The 18,880-nt window shown below is 48.1% G+C and overlaps 1 long non-coding RNA gene across 2 annotated transcripts; it reads right to left on the bottom strand.

Moving 5' to 3' along the window:
- Window positions 1-1,563: 1,563 nt before the first annotated feature.
- On the bottom strand, window positions 1,564-15,456 carry LOC122372287. 2 transcript variants are annotated; one of them, XR_006254845.1, is made up of 3 exons: window positions 15,137-15,456; window positions 3,316-3,735; window positions 1,564-2,645 (listed from the first exon to the last, which is right to left on the bottom strand). It is a non-coding gene; the product is annotated as an uncharacterized LOC122372287 (long non-coding RNA). The 2 variants fall into 2 exon arrangements; XR_006254844.1 differs by lacking the exon at window positions 3,316-3,735.
- Window positions 15,457-18,880: the final 3,424 nt, after the last annotated feature.

The raw sequence follows: 18,880 nt of genomic DNA, 5'->3' as shown, positions 1-18,880 counted from the left end.
TGGCCATTTCGAACACTGGACACATCGTGCCCTGGACATTATGAACCCTGGCCATTTTGAACACTGGACACATCGTGCCCTGGACATTATGAACCCTGGCCTCTTTGAATTTACCCAGCTGCAGCCAGTTGGCCACTTTTGGACCATGTAATCCCTGGACAATGTGAACACTGGCCAATTCAAGGCACTGGCCAATTCGAGCACTGGGCACATTGTGCCCTGGACATTATGAACCCTGGCCTAAATAATACGCACCCCTCCCCATCACATCGCCTCGCAGTTCGAGTCCGTTACCTCCCGTACGCGGCGGTATCCCAGTGGAAAATTTCTTGGTAGCTACAGACATATTCCAACTCCCCGTAGCTATTTAGCATATACTGCGTCGTTCGACCATCGTTCGGACGGCCGATCGGCGACCCTCATAAAGACGACCAATGGCATACCAAGTGGTCGCCGTGGTTGTCCGCTGGCAACACGTGTCTGGCAAATCTAGTACATTCCAGGACTCGGCCGGCCCCTGCCCGCACCCTTCAGCGCCGCCCCCGGCCGGCGCGGCGGCCAGTTAGCGTCCCCTCCAATCCGCCGGGGCTCCTTTTGTGACGTCAAAACCCACCCCGGTGGCGCCTGGGGGTAGGTCCGCGGCGGGACATCTTGAGTGGGACCGTGTCAGTGCCGGTGATGTTTTGATGAGGCCGAGGGGAGGGCACGCCATGTCATACCCACGAGGATATGGTGGCTCAGGACTTCCGAGGTCGAGGAACACGGACCGTCGGACAATTGAGCCTGACGGCTGAGCGCCCTGCGCTATCAAAAAGGAGCGGAATTATAATATATTCGCATGCAGGGTCCGTGGCGTCTGCACGACTGAAGTGTACCAACTTGAGCACGTTTTGTTCAAAGGTGAGTGGAAGTCGACCAGTGGCACCGTCGAAGGGTCACCGAAAGGGTCAAAAGGGCTATCTAATCTTTTCCGCGGCGCTGTACCTACAGCTCTACATAATTGGTTCCCGAGTTGTGCGCCGGTGTTAAAAAGAAATATTGGAAGGCAATATCTTTCATTTAATGACCTCTGGTGACCTGACCTTTGACTTAGCCTATAAAACGAATGTCATATTTTCGCTTTTATTTTGGACGTTCTTTCGAATGCCGTTTACTGCTTGTCACTACGTGACCGGGGCGGGGTGTTTGACCCCCCCCCCCTCCCGAGCAGGGCGTGGAAATCAAGGACCCTCAGCGGGGCGCGGGTTAGACATCTCGAGTTGACAACCAAATAAGCCCGTTTTCCTTTGGACGACAACCACCGAAACACTTTTTCCAGCCCTGTTTACGGCCAATTAACGTTTTAACGGGAAACGGCGGGGTCTTTCGATTAGGCTGAAAATCGGTATGCATACAGATTACAGGGCCTCCAGTCCTCGATGTGCTGATTTCGAAAATGTACTCCTTAGAGGTGGTATTTTGTACTGTTAACGAGTTAACGCCAACGGCCTATTGTGGGCCGGCCATTTCGGCCGCCCTCGTCGGAGCCGGGGTCCGCGGATGGTGTTGGCGTCACAGTCGGTAGAGGAGGAGTGAGAGCGTGTATTTAGAGAACATAGGTTTTATGGTGGGTGTCGGGACGCAAGCACGTGACCGGACGGGCAGCCGGCCAGCCAGCCGGCGGTCCCGTGTCGCTATGCGCCCCAGACACCCAGACAAATACAAAAAATAGGGGTCCGACATTTGGGGCCTCCATCGGGAGTGGGAGGCCATGATTTCCTTCTCCACATATCTTTCCTCCCCCAACAAGCTGACAAGAGGAGGCGACCAATAAGCAATCACGACCCTAACTGCATAGATCCACGTATGACACCGCGCATGGAAAGCCAGGTACGACTGCTGCTGCTGCTGCAGGTACGGCTGCTGCTGCTACTGGTACTGGTACGCCTGTTGTTGCTACTACTGCTGCTGCTGTTGTCGCTGCTCTCCGATTCGGTTTTGTCGTCATCGCTAGTCGTCGTCGTTATCGTTGTCGCCATGTTTTGTCGTTGTCGATGTTATGCGCCAGGCACCTCTGCGGGTAGATGATGTCCGAGTTGATCGTGAGGGGCAGCGGCCAGGGTGCGCCGTGACAGTGTGGCCACACCTGTCAACGGAGCGTTGGCTGCCGCCGCACAGCACCGATACCGGAGACGTCAGCGTACCGGAAGCTGGTGGAACTGGCGAGGGTGTTGGTGACCCCTTTGATCGACAGCGCCTTGATGGCGGCGATAGTGCGCTCAGCCATGTTGATGGCGGCTGGCACGGGCGACGAGAGTGACGGACGAACGGACGGAGAACAGCGAAGCACGATGAGCAGATGAGGTAGCAGCGACGGCAGGCGGCCATGTGGGTCAGCCAGGCGTTGGCTTTGGACCTAGGCCACCTGCTGGTTGCAGTTGCAGCCGTTGCAGTCGGTGATGGCGTCCGCAGTTGCAGTGTGTGATTCGTGGACCAGATGCAGAGCGACTGAGACAGCCAGACGGATCGGCGATGAGCTTCCGACCCCATCATGACTATCATCAGCCAGCTTTTGCAGACCGTGATGCGTATCGGCGTTTCTCCGTAGTCGATGCTCGGGGAGTCAGATAGTGGCCACTCCCAGATGGGTAACAGAAACTCAAGGACTGTAATAGAAAAAGAACCGAATTAAAATGTGCCGAAACAATGCCCCAACATATACATCATACAAAACAGTCATTCATATTTACAGCTGTACAGTACAACATTTGTACAAAAGGCACGTAGCACTGGGCGACACAAGTGTCGTAATGCTTCCCCAGGCGTGCCACGGAACCCATGGACTTTCAAAGGCCAAAACATTCGGGTCCGTAGGACATTCGAATTTGTTTCCGTGTCCAAGTATTCAAACATGCATCCACATACACTTTTTATTACAATGTTGTGCTATCGCTGTGCCGGTCAGTGATACATTTTCCCTGATGTGTGATAACAATTGTGTGATAAAACGGCAGTATGAACTTTGTGAAGGCTGAACATTCATTGGAAGACATCATTATATAAATGACACAGAAGACATGTTTTTGACACAGCGGGTAGCAAAACATTGAATGATTGTTAAAAACGGGCAGTACCGCCGGTCAGTCGATCGAGAGATCGTTTACGTCGCAAAGTGAGTAGTAAGGAGAAAAAAATGGGGCTAATGAGCCAATGACTAGCAAAAGACCGGTTTTAATAGTACTCCCAAGTGACTTACTTTAACGAATAAATTGAAGAGGCCAATGTTTTTAGTGGGTTAAAGTGTTATTGGAATATCTAACTATTTTTAGAACTTACTTGTTATTTAATAAAAAAAATATACGGTTGAAAAAAAAGAAGTCCTTTTAAAGAGTGGCGTCTTCTGAACGAGTGCATCTGTGTATCACGTCATACCCGTGAAATCGTTTGGGAAGGCATGCAAACAGCAATACTTCTAATGTAGTTATATCGCTGTAAATTGTTGAATTGGCAAACTTTCTGTGGACAATTTTTTTATTGCCACTTATTACTTTCGCTGGTGTAAATTGTTCAGAATGGCCAAACGTTATTGGTCAATGTTATAGGAGTCGTTTTTTGTTCACCAGATGACCAAAATTAAAGCTAATCAGTAGTTAGTTCGATAAAGTATACTGTTAATTAATTGGGAATATCGAGAAGCATGCATGTCCTTTGGGTATTATTTGACGCTGCACTCGTTCCGCCACAAGAAGCACGAACCTGAAAAAGAAACAGGGCTAATGTGTCAGTATCAAGACATTTTTGACATTGCAACATATGTAAAGAAATGAAAGATGGCAACAGCAAGCGACAACATAGGTTTTGGCAATCATACAAATGAGAATCATTCACCTATCATACTAGCATATATATCTATATCGTGGATGCTTTATTTACAATGAATTGAGCTCAATGAAATTGCAATTGCTCTCTTCTGTTTACATTGAGTAAACCTTTTTGCTCAGCCTTTGGCTGGCGGTGTGCGCGAGGGACGTAATCATCAACCTTCGTTCGCATCACGTGAAATGGGATCTCTGTCACCATTTTTGGCCGTACGTCGGCTATTTACATGCGCGGGAGGGACCTCGTCAACCTCATTGTAACGCAGCATGTCTTCTGCAGGCAAATAATATATTTGAGCGCTAAATGGGCGCTATGTGAGCGCTATGTTCCTTCTTGACGGTCTGGGGGGCGTATGTTTTTGCGAGACCAGAGGTTATACCGCAGGTGATCAGCCTGACTAACCTCTCGGCCTGCTCGACAATTTCGCCAATCTTCCTCCAGCCGTGTAAGATCACTCTGGTCGATCCCATTCTCTTCAGAAGGAGTCACCAACGTCCCTGGCTTTGCCGGCAGTGTAACAGGTGAACGTGCACCGTTGTTGCTGCTCTGTAAGGCATTACCCACGGAACGAATGGCAGATTCGTTGCTGAGAGACTGTGAATCGACGCAGGTGTCGATTTGATCGTCTTCCAAGTTTTGAAGACGATCGATGTTAGGGTGCTCTTTTGTACTTGTGCACTGCCTTGGTGCACGTTTCCAAAATCTGTGAGCACTTTGGTTCATGTGAAAACGACAGGAGTCTACATACCTTTTGACATCGGAGTATATGTTCCTCCAGTAAAATTGAATGCGAATTTTGGAAAGAATGTTTCTGAATAACTTTTGTCCTGACGAAAAAGTGTCATGGACTTTCTCAAGCATCAGTTTTTTCCTTGAATTTGGAACTACAAGTTGTTTCATAAACTGACGAATCTTCGAATGTTGTTTGGCTACATGGTAAAGTAAGCCATCTGAACCTAAGAAAAAGTTGGAAAGAGATTCATTCAGCTTCAGATCAGGGCCTTTAGCTTTCGGTTTCACGAGGCGATCAATGATTGGCATCAAATCTGGGTCTTTTCGCTGTTCAGCTTTGATTTTCTCTTTTGTCCATCCTGCGGTTTCTGCAGAGACATGGCCAAGAAAGTCTGCTTTGTTTTGTGTATCTAATTCGGCACTAGACGAATGGTCAGTTGTAACATTCAAAATACCTGGTAGATAAGTGACATCAAAATCATACTCTGATAGTTTTACAAACCATTTCTTTAAACGACCGCTAAGATGAGTTGACTTTAAGATACATTTTAATGGTGAATGATCTGTCATGACATGAGTGACATGACCTAAAAGATAAGATCGCAAATGATCAAAAGACCATGAAATTGCGAGGCATTTCTTTTCTGAAGTAGAATAATTTCTTTCAGCTTTGCTAAGCTGTCGACTAATAAAAGCGATTGGGTGAAATTCATCACCATATTTTTGTTCAAGTACGCCACTAATGGCGAAATCACTTGTATGTGTAAATAGGTAGAAGTCTTTTCCGAAATTTGGAAATTTTAATAAAGCGCATTTTCGTACTGACCTTTTTATCGATGAGAATGCTTTTTCGCACTCTTTTGACCAAATAAAATCAACATTTTTCTTTGTCAAATGAATTAACGGAGCAGTAAGCTCAGCCAGTTTTGGAATGTGTCTGCGATAATAGTTCGCAAACCGAAGAAAAATACGAACATCTTTCGCTGTTTCTGGCACAGGAAAATCTTGTACCGCTTGTAATTTGGATGCATCTGGACGAATTCCATGTTTGTCAAGTATGAAACCCAGATACTTTACCTGAGATTTCATAAATTCACACTTTGCGGGGTTGATCACAAGATGAATTTCTTCTAAACGAGAACATATATTGTCGAGTTTTTCTAAATGCTCGTCGTATGTTTTGCTACCGATAAGAATATTGTCAACATATCCGAAGGTTGGGACTTTTCAATTAAGAACAATCACTATTCTTTAGAATTGTGATTTTCTATTGAAAATCCCAACCTGAGCTACCTCTCTAGGGGGGTGTTTAGCGTTTCGGCCGCGATTTAGGACATTTTGATTCCGAGAAAAACGGCACGGTAGAATTTTTTGCCATTTTCAGCGTTTGGTCCCGTATGGGGGAGCTACCGGCTGGCATCGGTCGCTTGAAATATAATTAACCCGTTTTGGGGTAATCGGCACGTGCATTTTCCCATAGGGTTAACATGGGGAAAAATTGGAAATTTGATTTGCGAAAAATTTCGTCAATTATATTTGCTGATATTTTTAGGGTCGGATCTAGGGCTGGCACCTCAACTTTTGATGTTAATTATTTAAAAATCATAGGGTACAATTTCGGGTAATCTTGACGGACAGTTACCCCATGTTGAGCCTATGGCGAATTCGAAAAATTATTTTCAACTCGATTTTGCCAAAAAATTTCCACGTTAGATTTTGAAAATGTTCCAATATGTTGTGCCCCGGGGTGTCGGCTATCACGTGGTATGGGTCAGATATGGGGCGATTGAAAAGCACGTGCCACGTGCAAACGTGTTTGATGGGGTAACCTCCGGGAAAATCCGACATTGGCCAACTGGGGGTCCTAAGGCGCGGAAACGACTTCACCTAGCGACACCAAATCAGTGCAGCCGGTGAGCAGATGAGTCCAGCTTGTAGCACTGGTGGTCACGTGGCGCACGTGCTATTGCACGTGCTGTGGCACGGGGTCAATTTTGGTGCTTAAATATACTAGCATTGTGAAATGCAAGGAATGGGGGAAATACCCGTCAGGCCGACAGTTTTTATGATAGGGTCAATCTGAAAACGGGTATAGGCACAGAATGAAGGGGGCTAGAAAACTGCTATCTCGGATTTTTTGTAAAATGAAAAAGTTAAAATTCTGGGGAAATTATATATTCGAAAGGTGAAATTTCCCTAAATATTCCCGTTTTTCAAGTTTAGCTGCCCACCGTTCATCAACGGTGTCACCGGCCGGGATCATCTCTTATATGCTAATGGCCACGGCCATGGGTCATAACATGACATAAACGGCGAAGCTACCCGAGGCCCAGCACGTGCCACGTGGCCACGTGTTTGATTCGAGTACCTCCCAGACTATCGTGTATTTGCCGATTTGTGGTCTTATAACACGTAAACAGCACCAGTCAAGAAGCCTGAAATGGTGCAGTCGGTGAAGGGACAAGTCCTGCTTACACCACCCTTGGTCACGTGGCACACGTGCAAATCTGGGCACCTCCGTTGCGGATATATTTTATAGAATAATATTCAAATGCACATAACTTTGTCAGTTTAAGTCCGATTGGGCTAGAATTTGGTGGTTGGATGAATTGTTAAGCGACAGGAACGAATGCGCCACTTTTGTTGCAGTGCGCCACGTTTGTCTCAAAGCGCCATTTTTGCCGCAAAGCGCAGAATGTGCGTAACTTTGTCGAACATGGGACGATTAGGATGCGCTTTGATTGAGGGATGGCTGCTTAAACGTCAGATATGAATGCACCACATTTGCCGCAGGGCGCCATATTTGTCTGAATGCGTCAGTGTTTGCGTTTTGCCTACGGCGGGCCTTTTTTTGCGGCGGTGTTTGCGTTTTTTTCGGTTTTTGGGTTTGGCGGCGGGCGGCCGTTTTTGCGGTGTTTGTGTTTGGCGGCGGGCGGCCGTTTTTTTCGGCAGTTTGCGGTTGGCGGCGGCGGGCGTGCGATGCGGGCGTTTTTTGCGGCGGTATTTGCGTTTTTTGCGGTGTTTGTGTTTGGCGGCGGGCGGGCGGGCGTTGCGGGTGTTTTTGCGGTGTTTGCGTTTGGCGGCGGGCGGCCGTTTTTTGCGGCGGTTTGCGGTGGGTGGCCGTTTTTTTGCGGCGTTTTGCGGTTTGCGGCGGGCGGTTGTTTTTGCGGGGTTTTGCGGTTGCCGGTGGCCGGCCGTTATTTGCGGTGTTGCGTTTGGTGGCGGGCGGCCGTTTGTTCGCGGCGTTTTGCGGTTGGCGGCGAGGGATGCGTTTTTTTGCGGCGGCGGTGTTTGCGTTTTTTTGCGGTGTTTGCGTTTTGCGGCGGACGGGCGTTTTTTTGCGGCGTTTTTTGCGTTTTTTCTGCGGTTTTCGGCGGGCGGGCGGTTGTTTTTTTGCGAAGTTTGCGTTGGCGTTTTGCGCGTTTCCCGGCGTTTGCGTTTTGCGGCGGGCGGGCGGTTTTTTCACAATTAAAGTCCCAACCTTCGGATCCGCAGTGCTGTTCGACAAGCGCTGCCCGGGCCTATCCGAAGGTTGGGACTTTTCAATTAAGAACAATCACTATTCTTTAGAATTGTGATTTTCTATTGAAAATCCCAACCTGAGCTACCTCTCTAGGGGGGTGTTTAGCGTTTCGGCCGCGATTTAGGACATTTTGATTCCGAGAAAAACGGCACGGTAGAATTTTTTGCCATTTTCAGCGTTTGGTCCCGTATCGGGGAGCTACCGGCTGGCATCGGTCGCTTGAAATATAATTAACCCGTTTTGGGGTAATCGGCACGTGCATTTTCCAATAGGGTTAACATGGGGGAAAATTGGAAATTCGATTTGCGAAAAATTTCGTCAATTATATTTGCTGATATTTTTAGGATCGAATCTCGGCCTGGCACCTCACCTTTTGATGTTAATTATTTAAAAATCATAGGGTACAATTTCGGGTAATCTTGACGGACAGTTACCCCATGTTGAGCCTATGGCATTTTCGAAAAATTATTTTTGAATCGATTTTGCCAAAAAATTCCACGTTAGATATTGAAAATGTTCCAATATGTTGTGCACCGGGGTGTTGGCTACCACATGGTATGGGTCAGATATGGGGCGATTGAAAAGCACGTGCCACGTGCAAACGTGTTTGATGGGGTAACCTCCGGGAAAATCCGACATTGGCCTACTCGGGGTTCTATGGCGCGGAAACGACTTCATCTAGCGACACCAAATCAGTATAGCCGGTGAGCAGATGAGTCCAGCTTGTCGCACTAGTGGTCACGTGGCGCACGTGCTATTGCACGTGCCGTGGCACGTGGTCAATTTTGGTGCTTAAAGATACTAGCATTGTGAAATGCAAGGAATGGGGGAAATAGCCGTCAGGCCGTCAGTTTTTATGATAGGGTCGATCAGAAAACAGGTATAGGCACAGAATGAAGGGGGCTAAAAAACTGCTATCTCGGATTTTTTGTTAAATGAAAAATTTAAAATTCTGAGGAAATTATATATTCGAAAGGTGAAATTTCCCTAAATTTTCCCGTTTTTCGAGTTTAGCCGTCCACTGTTTAGAGACGGTGACACCGGCCGGGGTCATCTTTTACATGCTGATGGCCACGTCGATGGGTCATCACGTGGCGTGATTGGTGAAGCTATCAAAGGTCCGGCACGTGCCACGTGGCCACGTGTTTGAGTCACATGCCTCCCAGATTATCGTGTGTTTGCCGATTTGTGGCCTTATAGCACCAAAACAGCACAAGCCAGGAACACTGAAATGGTGCAATCAGTGAGGGGACAAGTCCTGCTTGCACCACCGGTGGTCACGTGGCACACGTGCAAATCTGGGCACCTCCGTTGCGGAGACATTTTGTAGTGAAATATTCAAATGTACATAACTTTTTCAGTTTAAGTCCGATTGGGCTAGAATTTGGTGGGTGGATGATTTGTTAAGCGACATGAACGAATGCGCCATGTTTGTTGCAGTGCGCCACGTTTGTCTCAAAGCGCCATTTTTGCCGCAAAGCGCAGAATGTGCGCAACTTTGTCGAACATTGGACGATTAGGATGCGCTGTAATTAAGGGATGGCTGCTTACACGGCAGATATGAATGCACCACATATGCCGCAGGTCACCATATTTGTCTTAATGCGTCAGTGTTAGCGTTTTGCCTACGGCGGGCGTTTTTTTTGCGGCGGTGTTTGCGTTTTTTTTCGGGGTTTGCGTTTGACGGCGGGCGGCCGTTTTTGCGTTTTTGGCGGTGTTTGCGTTTCGCGGCGGGCGGCCGTTTTTTGCGGCGTTTTGCGGTTGGCGGGTGGCGTGCGTGCGTTGCGGGCGTTTTTTTGCGGCGGTGTTTGCGTTTTTTGCGGTTTTTGTGTTTGGCGGCGGGCGGGCGGGCGATGCGGGTGTTTTTGCTGTTTGCGTTTGGCGGCGGGCGGCCGTTTTAGCGGCGGTTTGCGGTGGGCGGCCTTTTTTGCGGCGTTTTGCGGTTTGCGGCGGGCGGCCGTTTTTTTGCGGCGTTTTGCGGTTTGCGGCGGGCGGCCGTTTTTTGCGGTGTTTTGTGGTTTGCGGCGGGCGGCCGTTTTTTTCGGCGTTTTGCGGTTGCCGGCGGGCGGCCGTTTTAGCGGCGGTTTGCAGCGGGCGGCCGTTTTTTGCGGCGTTTTTTTGTGGTTTGCGGCGGGCAGCCGTTTTTTTCGGCGTTTGCGGTTGACGGCGGCCGGGCGTTATTTGCGTTGTTGCGGTTTGCGGCGGGCGGGCGTTTTTTTGCGGCGTTTTTTGCGTTTTTTCTGCGGTTTTCGGCGGGCGGGCGATTGTTTTTTTTTATGCGAAGTTCGCGTTTGCGTTTTGGGCGTGCGATTTGCGGTGTTTGCGTTTGGCGGCGGGCGGGCGGTTTTTCACAATTAAAGTCCCAACCTTCGGATCCGCAGAGCTGTTCGACAAGCGCTGCCCGGGCCTATCCGAAGGTTGGGACTTTTCAATTAGACAATCACTATTCTTTAGAATTGTGATTTTCTATTGAAAATCCCAACCTGAGCTACCTCTCTAGGGGGGTGTTTAGCGTTTCTGCCGCGATTTGGGTCATTTTGAATCCCTCAAAAACGGCACGGTAGAATTTCTTGCCATTTTCAGCGTTTGGTCCCGTATCGGGGAGCTACCGGCTGGCATCGGTCGCTTGAAATATAATTAACCCGTTTTGGGGTAATCGGCACGTGCATTTTCCCATAGGGTTAACATGGGGGAAAATTGGAAATTCGATTTGCGAAAAATTTCGTCAATTATATTTGTTGATATTTTTAGGGTCGGATCTCGGGCAGGCACCCCAACTGACGGTGGTAATTATTTAAAATATAATTGACAAAATTTCGGGTAATCGTCACAAACAGTTACCCCATGTTGAGCCTATGGCGAATTCGAAAAATTATTTTCAAATCGATTTTGCAAAAAATTTCCACGTTAGATTTTGAAAATGTTCCAATATGTTGTGCCCCGGGTGGTCGGCTACCACATGGTATGGGACAGATATGGGGCGATTGAAAAGCACGTGCCACGTGCAAACGTGTTTGATGGGGTAACCTCCGGGAAAATCCGACATTGGCCTATTTGGGGTTCTATGGCGCGGAAACGACTTCAGCTAGCGACACCAAATCAGTGCAGCCCGTGAGCAGATGAGTCCAGCTTGTCGCACTAGTGGTCACGTGGCGCACGTGCTATTGCACGTGCCGTGGCACGGGGTCAATTTTGGTGCTTAAATATACTAGCATTTTGAAATGCAAGGAATGGGGGAAATAGTCGTCAGGCCGTCAGTTTTTATGATAGGGTCGATCTGAAAACGGGTATAGGCACAGGATGAAGGGGGCTAAAAAACTGCTATCTCGGATTTTTTGTAAAATGAAAAATTGAAAATTCTGGGGGAATTATATGTTCGAAAGGTGAAATTTCCCTAAATTTTCCCGTTTTTCGAGTTTAGCCGTCCACTGTTCAGAGACGGTGACACCGGCCGGGGTCATCTTTTACATGCTGATGGCCACGTCGATGGGTCATCACGTGGCGTGAACGGTGAAGCTATCAGAGGTCCGGCATTTGCCACGTGGCCACGTGTTTGAGTCACGTACCTCCCAGATTATCGTGTGTTTGCCGATTTGTGGCCTTATAGCACGTAAACTGCACCAGTTAAGAAGCCTGAAATGGTGCATTCAGTGAGGGAACAAGTCCTGCTTACACCACCGGTGGTCACGTGGCACACGTGCAAATCCGGGCACCTCCGTTGCGGAGATATTTTATAGTGAATTATTCAAATGAACATAACTTTGTCAGTTTATGTCCGATTGGACTAGAATTTAGTGGGTGGATGAATTGTTAAGCGACATGAACGAATGCGCCATGTTTGTTGCAGTGCGCCACGTTTGTCTCAAAGCGCCATTTTTGCCGCAAAGCGCAGAATGTGCGTAACTTTGTCGATCATTGGACGATTAGGATGCGCTGTAATTAAGGGATGGCTGCTTATACGGCAGATATTAATGCACCACATTTGCCGCAGGACGCCATATTTGTCTTAATGCGTCAGTGTTTGCGTTTTGCCTACGGCGGGCGTTTTTTGCGGCGGCGTTTGCGTTTTTTTCGGTGTTTGCGTTTGACGGCGGGCGGCCGTTTTTGCGTTTTTGGCGGTGTTTGCGTTTGGCGGCGGGCGGCCGTTTTTTGCGGCGTTTTGCGGTTGGCGGTGGGCGTGCGTGCGTTGCGGGCGTTTTTTTTTGCAGCGGTGTTTGCGTTTTTTGCGGTTTTTATGCTTGGCGGTGGGCGGGCGGGCGATGCGGGCGTTTTTGCTGTTTGCGTTTGGCGGTGGGCGGCCGTTTTAGCGGCGGTTTGCGGCGGGCGGCCGTTTTTTGCGGCGCTTTGCGGTTTGCGGCGGGCGGCCGTTTTTTGCCGCGTTTTGTGGTTTGCGGCGGGCGGCCGTTTTTTACGGCGTTTTGCGGTTGCCGGCGGCCGGCCGTTATTTGGGGTTAGCGGCGGGCGGCGGGTGGTCGTTTTTTGCGGCGTTTAGCGGTTTGCGGCGGGCGGCCGTTTTTGCGGCGTTTTGCGCTTCGCGGCGTGCGGCCGTTTTTTGCGGCGTTTCGCGGTTGGCGGCGGGCGATGCGGGCGTTTTTTTTGCGGCGGCGGTGTTTGCGGTGTTTGCGTTTTGCGGCGGACGCGCGTTTTTTTTTGCGGCATTTTGTGCGTTTTTTTTCTGCGGTTTTCGGCGGGCGGGCGATTGTTTTTTTGCGAAGTTTGCGTTGGCGTTTTAGGCGTGCGTTTTGCGCGTTTTGCGGTGTTTGCGTTTGGCGGCGCGGGCGGTTTTTCACAATTAAAGTCCCAACCTTCGGATCCGCAGTGCTGTTCGACAAGCGCTGCCCGGGCCTATAGAAATGCATCTATGCCTTGAAGACTACTGAGTGCAATTTGCAACCCTCTGTTGAGAACGGAGGAACTTGAACGAAGACCCATTGGTTTATCGTTCATATGATATTTGTCGTCATGATTTGCAAAATCCGTAGAATGATTTGAAGATTCATTCAAAGAAATTTGGTGGAATGTACTAGGGAAATCCAAGGTAGAGAAAACTTCACAGTCAGAAAGTTGATCTTTGACCTGTGATGTAAATGAACGAGAAAACTTGTCATCCTTGATTTTGGAGTTGAGAAGTCGCAAATCTGAAACGAGGCGATATTGACCATTTGATTTCTTGATAAGAATGATTGGAGAGTTATATGGTGAAACTAATGGTTTGATAACTCTGGCTGTTACCAAGCGTTTAATATTTTCCTTAGTTATCTCCCGATGAGCAAATGGGAGACTTGTTCGTTGATCAGCCGGAGTGTGGTCTGTGAATCCATTGTGATTTTTGTAAACATCTGTCTGTTGTATGTCAGAAATATCATTTCCAAAGACATGTCGATGTTTGTCTAAGAGTTCACGGAGTTTAAAACGAAAGTGTACTGGGATGTGTTTCAAATCAATGTCACTGACAGACCTGTGCCCTGACGTCCTCGGGATAGAAGTCGTCGGTCTGTTTACGTCTGTCATGCGTCCGCTGTCTGACGCAGCCAAATCCGGCCCAGCGACCGTTTTTTGTTGTGGCGAGACGCTGGCGGAATTGGGAACAGACGGCGCTGTTTGACAGTTGGCACTGACTGACCCATGGTACTGAGCAAGGTCAGCGTTCTGTCTGGTGGGATGGGGTCGGTCTGTGACCTGACTGAAGGGGTACTTTTTGGTCGGATGGGCTTGTGCGATTCTCTGATTTTTTCTCAAAATGACTGGGCTACTTGAAGCATTAATCACGCGTACAAGCGTGCCTGAATTTTCCAAGAAATTTATAGAACGGGCAACTTGAATGTCTCGAATACTTTGATCACAATGCGTTTGAATTAGGTATGGAAAATCATTTGGTTGTAGAAAATGTGGTAATTTTACGCGTACAAATTTTTCGCTGTAACCAGAAATTTCTACTGTTTGTTTCACGAATAATGGATATGACTTTTCGTCATCAATAGTTAATGCATGTTTTTCTGCAGTTGTGAACATGTCTACCGTTTTATCAGGATAAACGATTTGATCGACACATTTTTCGTTGTCCTTTGTTGATAAAAGAAAACGTACTCTTTTACGTCTTTTGGGACTCAGACGTTTTGAGCGTCTTTCGACTACATTGGAAGAAAGAATTGGTTTTAGAAAGTTCACCGTACGACTCGATGGATTGTAAATCAATTTGTGAGCAATGATAAAATCGATTCCGAGAATGATATCGCATTTGAATGGCAAACTTTTTGCTGTAATGAAAAATTTGTGTTGAACTGTTTGACCAAGAATGCTAATGTTCAGATTGACTTCACCTACAACGTCAATAGGGTTTCCAGTAACATCAAGAATAGAGACACTGGGAGGTTGGTAAGGTATTTTTAAGCCAGATTTTTGCACACATTTTTCTGAAACTAAAGAGACACTACTTCCACTATCATAAAGAGCTGAACAAGTTTGACCCGAAATTTTGACGTCACGTAAAACCGGGGGATGTGCTGAACGGTCCCTGTCATCTGAAGCGACGCTCACGCACTCATCCCCTAGTGCAGTGAGCGGAACCCGTTTGGGCTCAGAGAACGACAGTTTCGACGCGGTGAAAAGTTTCGGTGAGAGCTAGAAAATTCATGGTGATAAGAATTTGAACAGCAATGACTTCTTTCTTGACAGCAATGACGCGAAGAGTGGAGTGATTTTGAGCGAACAGGTCGATAACGGCATTTTTGCTGACGAGATTGACGATCACGTCCTCGGCTCTGAGATTTTGATAGATTTTGATCTTGTTGAGCAATAAGCTCTTCTGCTACAGCTAATTCTAAATGAGCAATTCGCCTTAAAATATCTTTCATTTGGGTGCTGTACTCAATACTAAAATTTCTGGTAGCATCTTCCATGGTAAGCCTAGCAAATAATAAAAAATCACATGTAGATAAACGAATGGAACTAAATATCAAATCTCAAATATCAAATTTCAAACATTACAAATAGCAAATAAAATTAATTTAAAAGAGAACTCACCTGAAGCCAAAAGTCCTCCACCGACAACCAACCACCACCGCTGGCACCAATTGTGGGCCGGCCATTTCGGCCGCCCTCGTCGGAGCCGGGGTCCGCGGATGGTGTTGGCGTCACAGTCGGTAGAGGAGGAGTGAGAGCGTGTATTTAGAGAACATAGGTTTTATGGTGGGTGTCGGGACGCAAGCACGTGACCGGACGGGCAGCCGGCCAGCCAGCCGGCGGTCCCGTGTCGCTATGCGCCCCAGACACCCAGACAAATACAAAAAATAGGGGTCCGACATTTGGGGCCTCCATCGGGAGTGGGAGGCCATGATTTCCTTCTCCACACTATTAACATTTTGACGGGAAACGGCGGGGTCTTTCGATTTGGCTGAAAATCGGTATACACTATACGAGTAGGTGCCTCCACGATGCGCAACGATTTAACCCTCGCCGGACCTATTGGTTTTCTACATACGCGCCGGCCGGGGGGGTGGGTGGGTACGACCCCCCTCGCCATTTCGCCCCGGCCCTGGTGGAGTTAGCGCGTCGCGAAAAAACGAGCGTGTGCGCCGCTACGAGACGCAGAGATTGGTACCCGATTTTAAGGTCCTAGGTCAACCGGTGACCTATGAGGTCAGGTCAAGTGCCCCAAGGTAGGTATAGTTCAGTTTTTGGTGAATAACTTCGCAAAAACGGCCGCAGAGCCGCGATTTGGGCATCATCGTGTTCCCCTCGCTCAGGCGCGTCGAATGATATACTTTTTGTTTGGGTCAGGTCAACTTAGGGTGTTGACCTCAGATCACGGTCAGGTCAGCGCCCCAGGTCACGAAGTTGGTCGAAAGAGGTCATGTCGCATATCATTCGATTCGGCAGGTCTTCCTGAGTCCATTCCTGGCTTTCCCGACTCGCTAGCTCAATTTGATCGGGAGTTATTGACGAAAAACTAATATGACCTTGATGACGTCATAAATGACGTCACGCAAGGTCAACATTGCAAAAGTGACGCATCAATCGTGATTTGATGCAAGAAGTGCATCAAATCACGATTCTGTATGCTTGAGATAGTTGGAGATCGTTCCCGGCGCCAGAATAGCAGCTTTCATTTTTCCCCATTGACTTATAATGGTGGTGAGGTCAGCAAATTTTTGACCCGAACACAAATGCATAGGGTAAGATGCAGGGTGACAAAAACAGCAAGGCAGTTAGTGATTTATGTGAGACTGAGATGTCATGTGTCAACACTAGATCGGCTGAATGACTAAATCGACACATCCAAAGTGTTTTCACCGCTCTAGCATATCTCTAATATGTACAGCGTATTGTCGAAAAGCTGCCGGTTATCTTTCATGACCCCAGAAAAGATGGCCCCAGGGGTCTTTTAGGGTGGGCTGGGGTCACGGTCGCAAAATTCCGATTAAGTATTCAATTGATTTATCTGTAGCACATTTTTTTCATACTTAAAGTATGACTTCCATTGAAAAGAAGCTTCAACTTTCTCTGATTGACCTTCAATGGTTGCAAAACGGCCCTAAAGCCAGTTTTGTCCGCTTTACCGAAAAAAAATCGCCGACCGGTTTTTTTTACGGAGCGAGCGAAGCGAGCGTAGTCTTTTCTTAGATTAACGGAAATTTCTGAGTATGAGCGGCCGGCCGTGGTCACGCTTTTGCGAGGCTTATATCTCAGCAACCACTCGACCGATTTACACGGGGTAATTTTTGTAGGGTAGCTTCATTCCTTCTACCAAGTATTGGACTATTCCCGATGCATGTGGGTGACCCCTTATGCACGTGCCACGTGCAAAACGAAGAGGTGTCCGTTTTGTAATTGCTGCAATATCTCGGTAACTACTTGACCGATGGCGCTGAAAGTTGGCATGTAGGTAGGCACCCACTAGGCACTGCATATCCATGTGCCAGAGTTGGGGCGCTGCTGCACGTGCGCACGTGCAGGGGTCGTTTCCATATCTCGAGAACGGCTGGACCGATGGCGCTCAAATTTGGTACATGGTTAGGGACCGGTTAGTAGGGTGCCGTGCAAAAGTCAGTTGGGACCCATTTTGCACGTGCGCACGTGCAGGATGCCGTTTCCAGATCTCGAGAACGGCTGGGCCGATTGTGCTCAAATTTGGCACATCGCTAGAGACCGGTTAGTAGGGTGCCGTGCACAAGTCAGCTGGAGGTACCCCCTCGAAATTTCGCACGTGCAAGGCTCACCCTCTCGCTCGCTCCGTTAGTCGCCCCAAAAGGCGTTATACTGGTTTTAAAGAGTTTAGACTCCCCGAATACCGCCAGAAGCGCAAAAAGTAATTGCTGCAGTGAAATGTGATATCAGCGTGCCTGACAGTCAGAATGTTTTCGAAGTTCACATTACCGTTTTTTTCACGTGGAGGAGTATTACCTATGTATGTACTATTTGCGGGATATTTCAGAATTGAAGAAATAGAATTACGGGTGGCTAGCATTTTTCTGGATTGATCGAAAACTGGTCTCTGGCCTTTGTTCACCGGATTCGAAAAACCGAGACAAACGACTAAGACTTGCTCATCAACTTTGACCCTGTCATCCTTATCAATCGCTGAACGTTTCAAAGCAAAGCGCTTAGCCGATGCAGCCGAGGTGATCCGCTCGCCAGGGCGGCGCGGCTGATTTGCATGTTTTATTTTTTAGGTTAGGTCTTTGGCGCGACCTGATGGCCTGACCTCAAATGACCTGGGTGGGTCTGAAATTTTCAACAACTTGTGAGGAAAAGACGTTCTTACTAATAATAGCTGCTCAAGCGCAGGTCAAATATTAACCCTCGCCGGACCTATTGGTTTTCTACATATGCGCCGGCCGAGGGGGAGGGGGGAACGACCCCCCTCGCCGTTTCGCCCCTGGTAGAGCTAGCGAGTCGCGGAAAAAAACGAGCGTGTGCGCCGTTACGAGACGCAGAGATTGGTACCCGATTTTAAGGTCCTAGGTCAACCGGTGACCTCTGAGGTCAGGTCAAGTGCCCCAGGGTACGGTTCAGTTTTTGGTGAATAACTTCACAAAAAACGGCCGCAGAGCCGCGATTTTGGCAGCATCGTGTTCGCCTCGCTCAGACGCGTCGAATGATATACTTTTTGTCCGGGTCAGGTCAGCTTAGGGTGTTGACCTCAGGTCAAGGTCAGGTCAGCACCCCCAGGTCACGAAGTTGGTCGAAAGAGGTCATGTCGCATATTATTCGATTCGGCAGGTCTTCCTAAGTCCATTGGTGGCTTTTCCGACTCGCTAGCTTAATTTGATCAAGAGTTATTGACGAAAAACTAATATGACCTTGATGACGTCATAAATGACGTTACGCAAGGTCAACATTGCAAAAGTGACGCATCTAACCTTGCAAGGAGTGCATCAAATCACGATTCTGTATGCTTGAGATAGTTGGAGATCGTTCCCTGCGCCAGAATAGCAGTTTTCATTTTTCCCCATTGACTTATAATGGTGAGGTCACGAAAATGACCTGACCTCATATGACCTTTAGAAAAAATCCGAGATATACAAGCTGTGAGACTCATAATGGATACTAGATCCTGCAAGTTTCATTTCCCTGTGACATCACCTCTGGCAGTGAGGGCGTTGCGAAGTTGCGACATCTGAAGACCGTGCAGAGGTTCACTTATGACGTCATAGGTCAGTGACCTGACCTGACCCGAAAATGCGGTTGGTGTCAAAAGATCCGGCTTGAATCAAAAGTGAGGTATGCCAGGTTTCAGCTCTCTATCGCCAGCGTGTTCGGAGCTAT

The sequence above is a fragment of the Amphibalanus amphitrite genome, unplaced genomic scaffold (genome assembly GCF_019059575.1).
Source record: "Amphibalanus amphitrite isolate SeventyFive unplaced genomic scaffold, NRLGWU_Aamphi_draft 001340F_arrow, whole genome shotgun sequence".
Lineage (NCBI taxonomy): Eukaryota > Metazoa > Arthropoda > Thecostraca > Balanomorpha > Balanidae > Amphibalanus > Amphibalanus amphitrite.
Note: the sequence above shows the minus strand (reverse complement) of the source record. Positions and strands in the feature narration are given on the sequence as shown.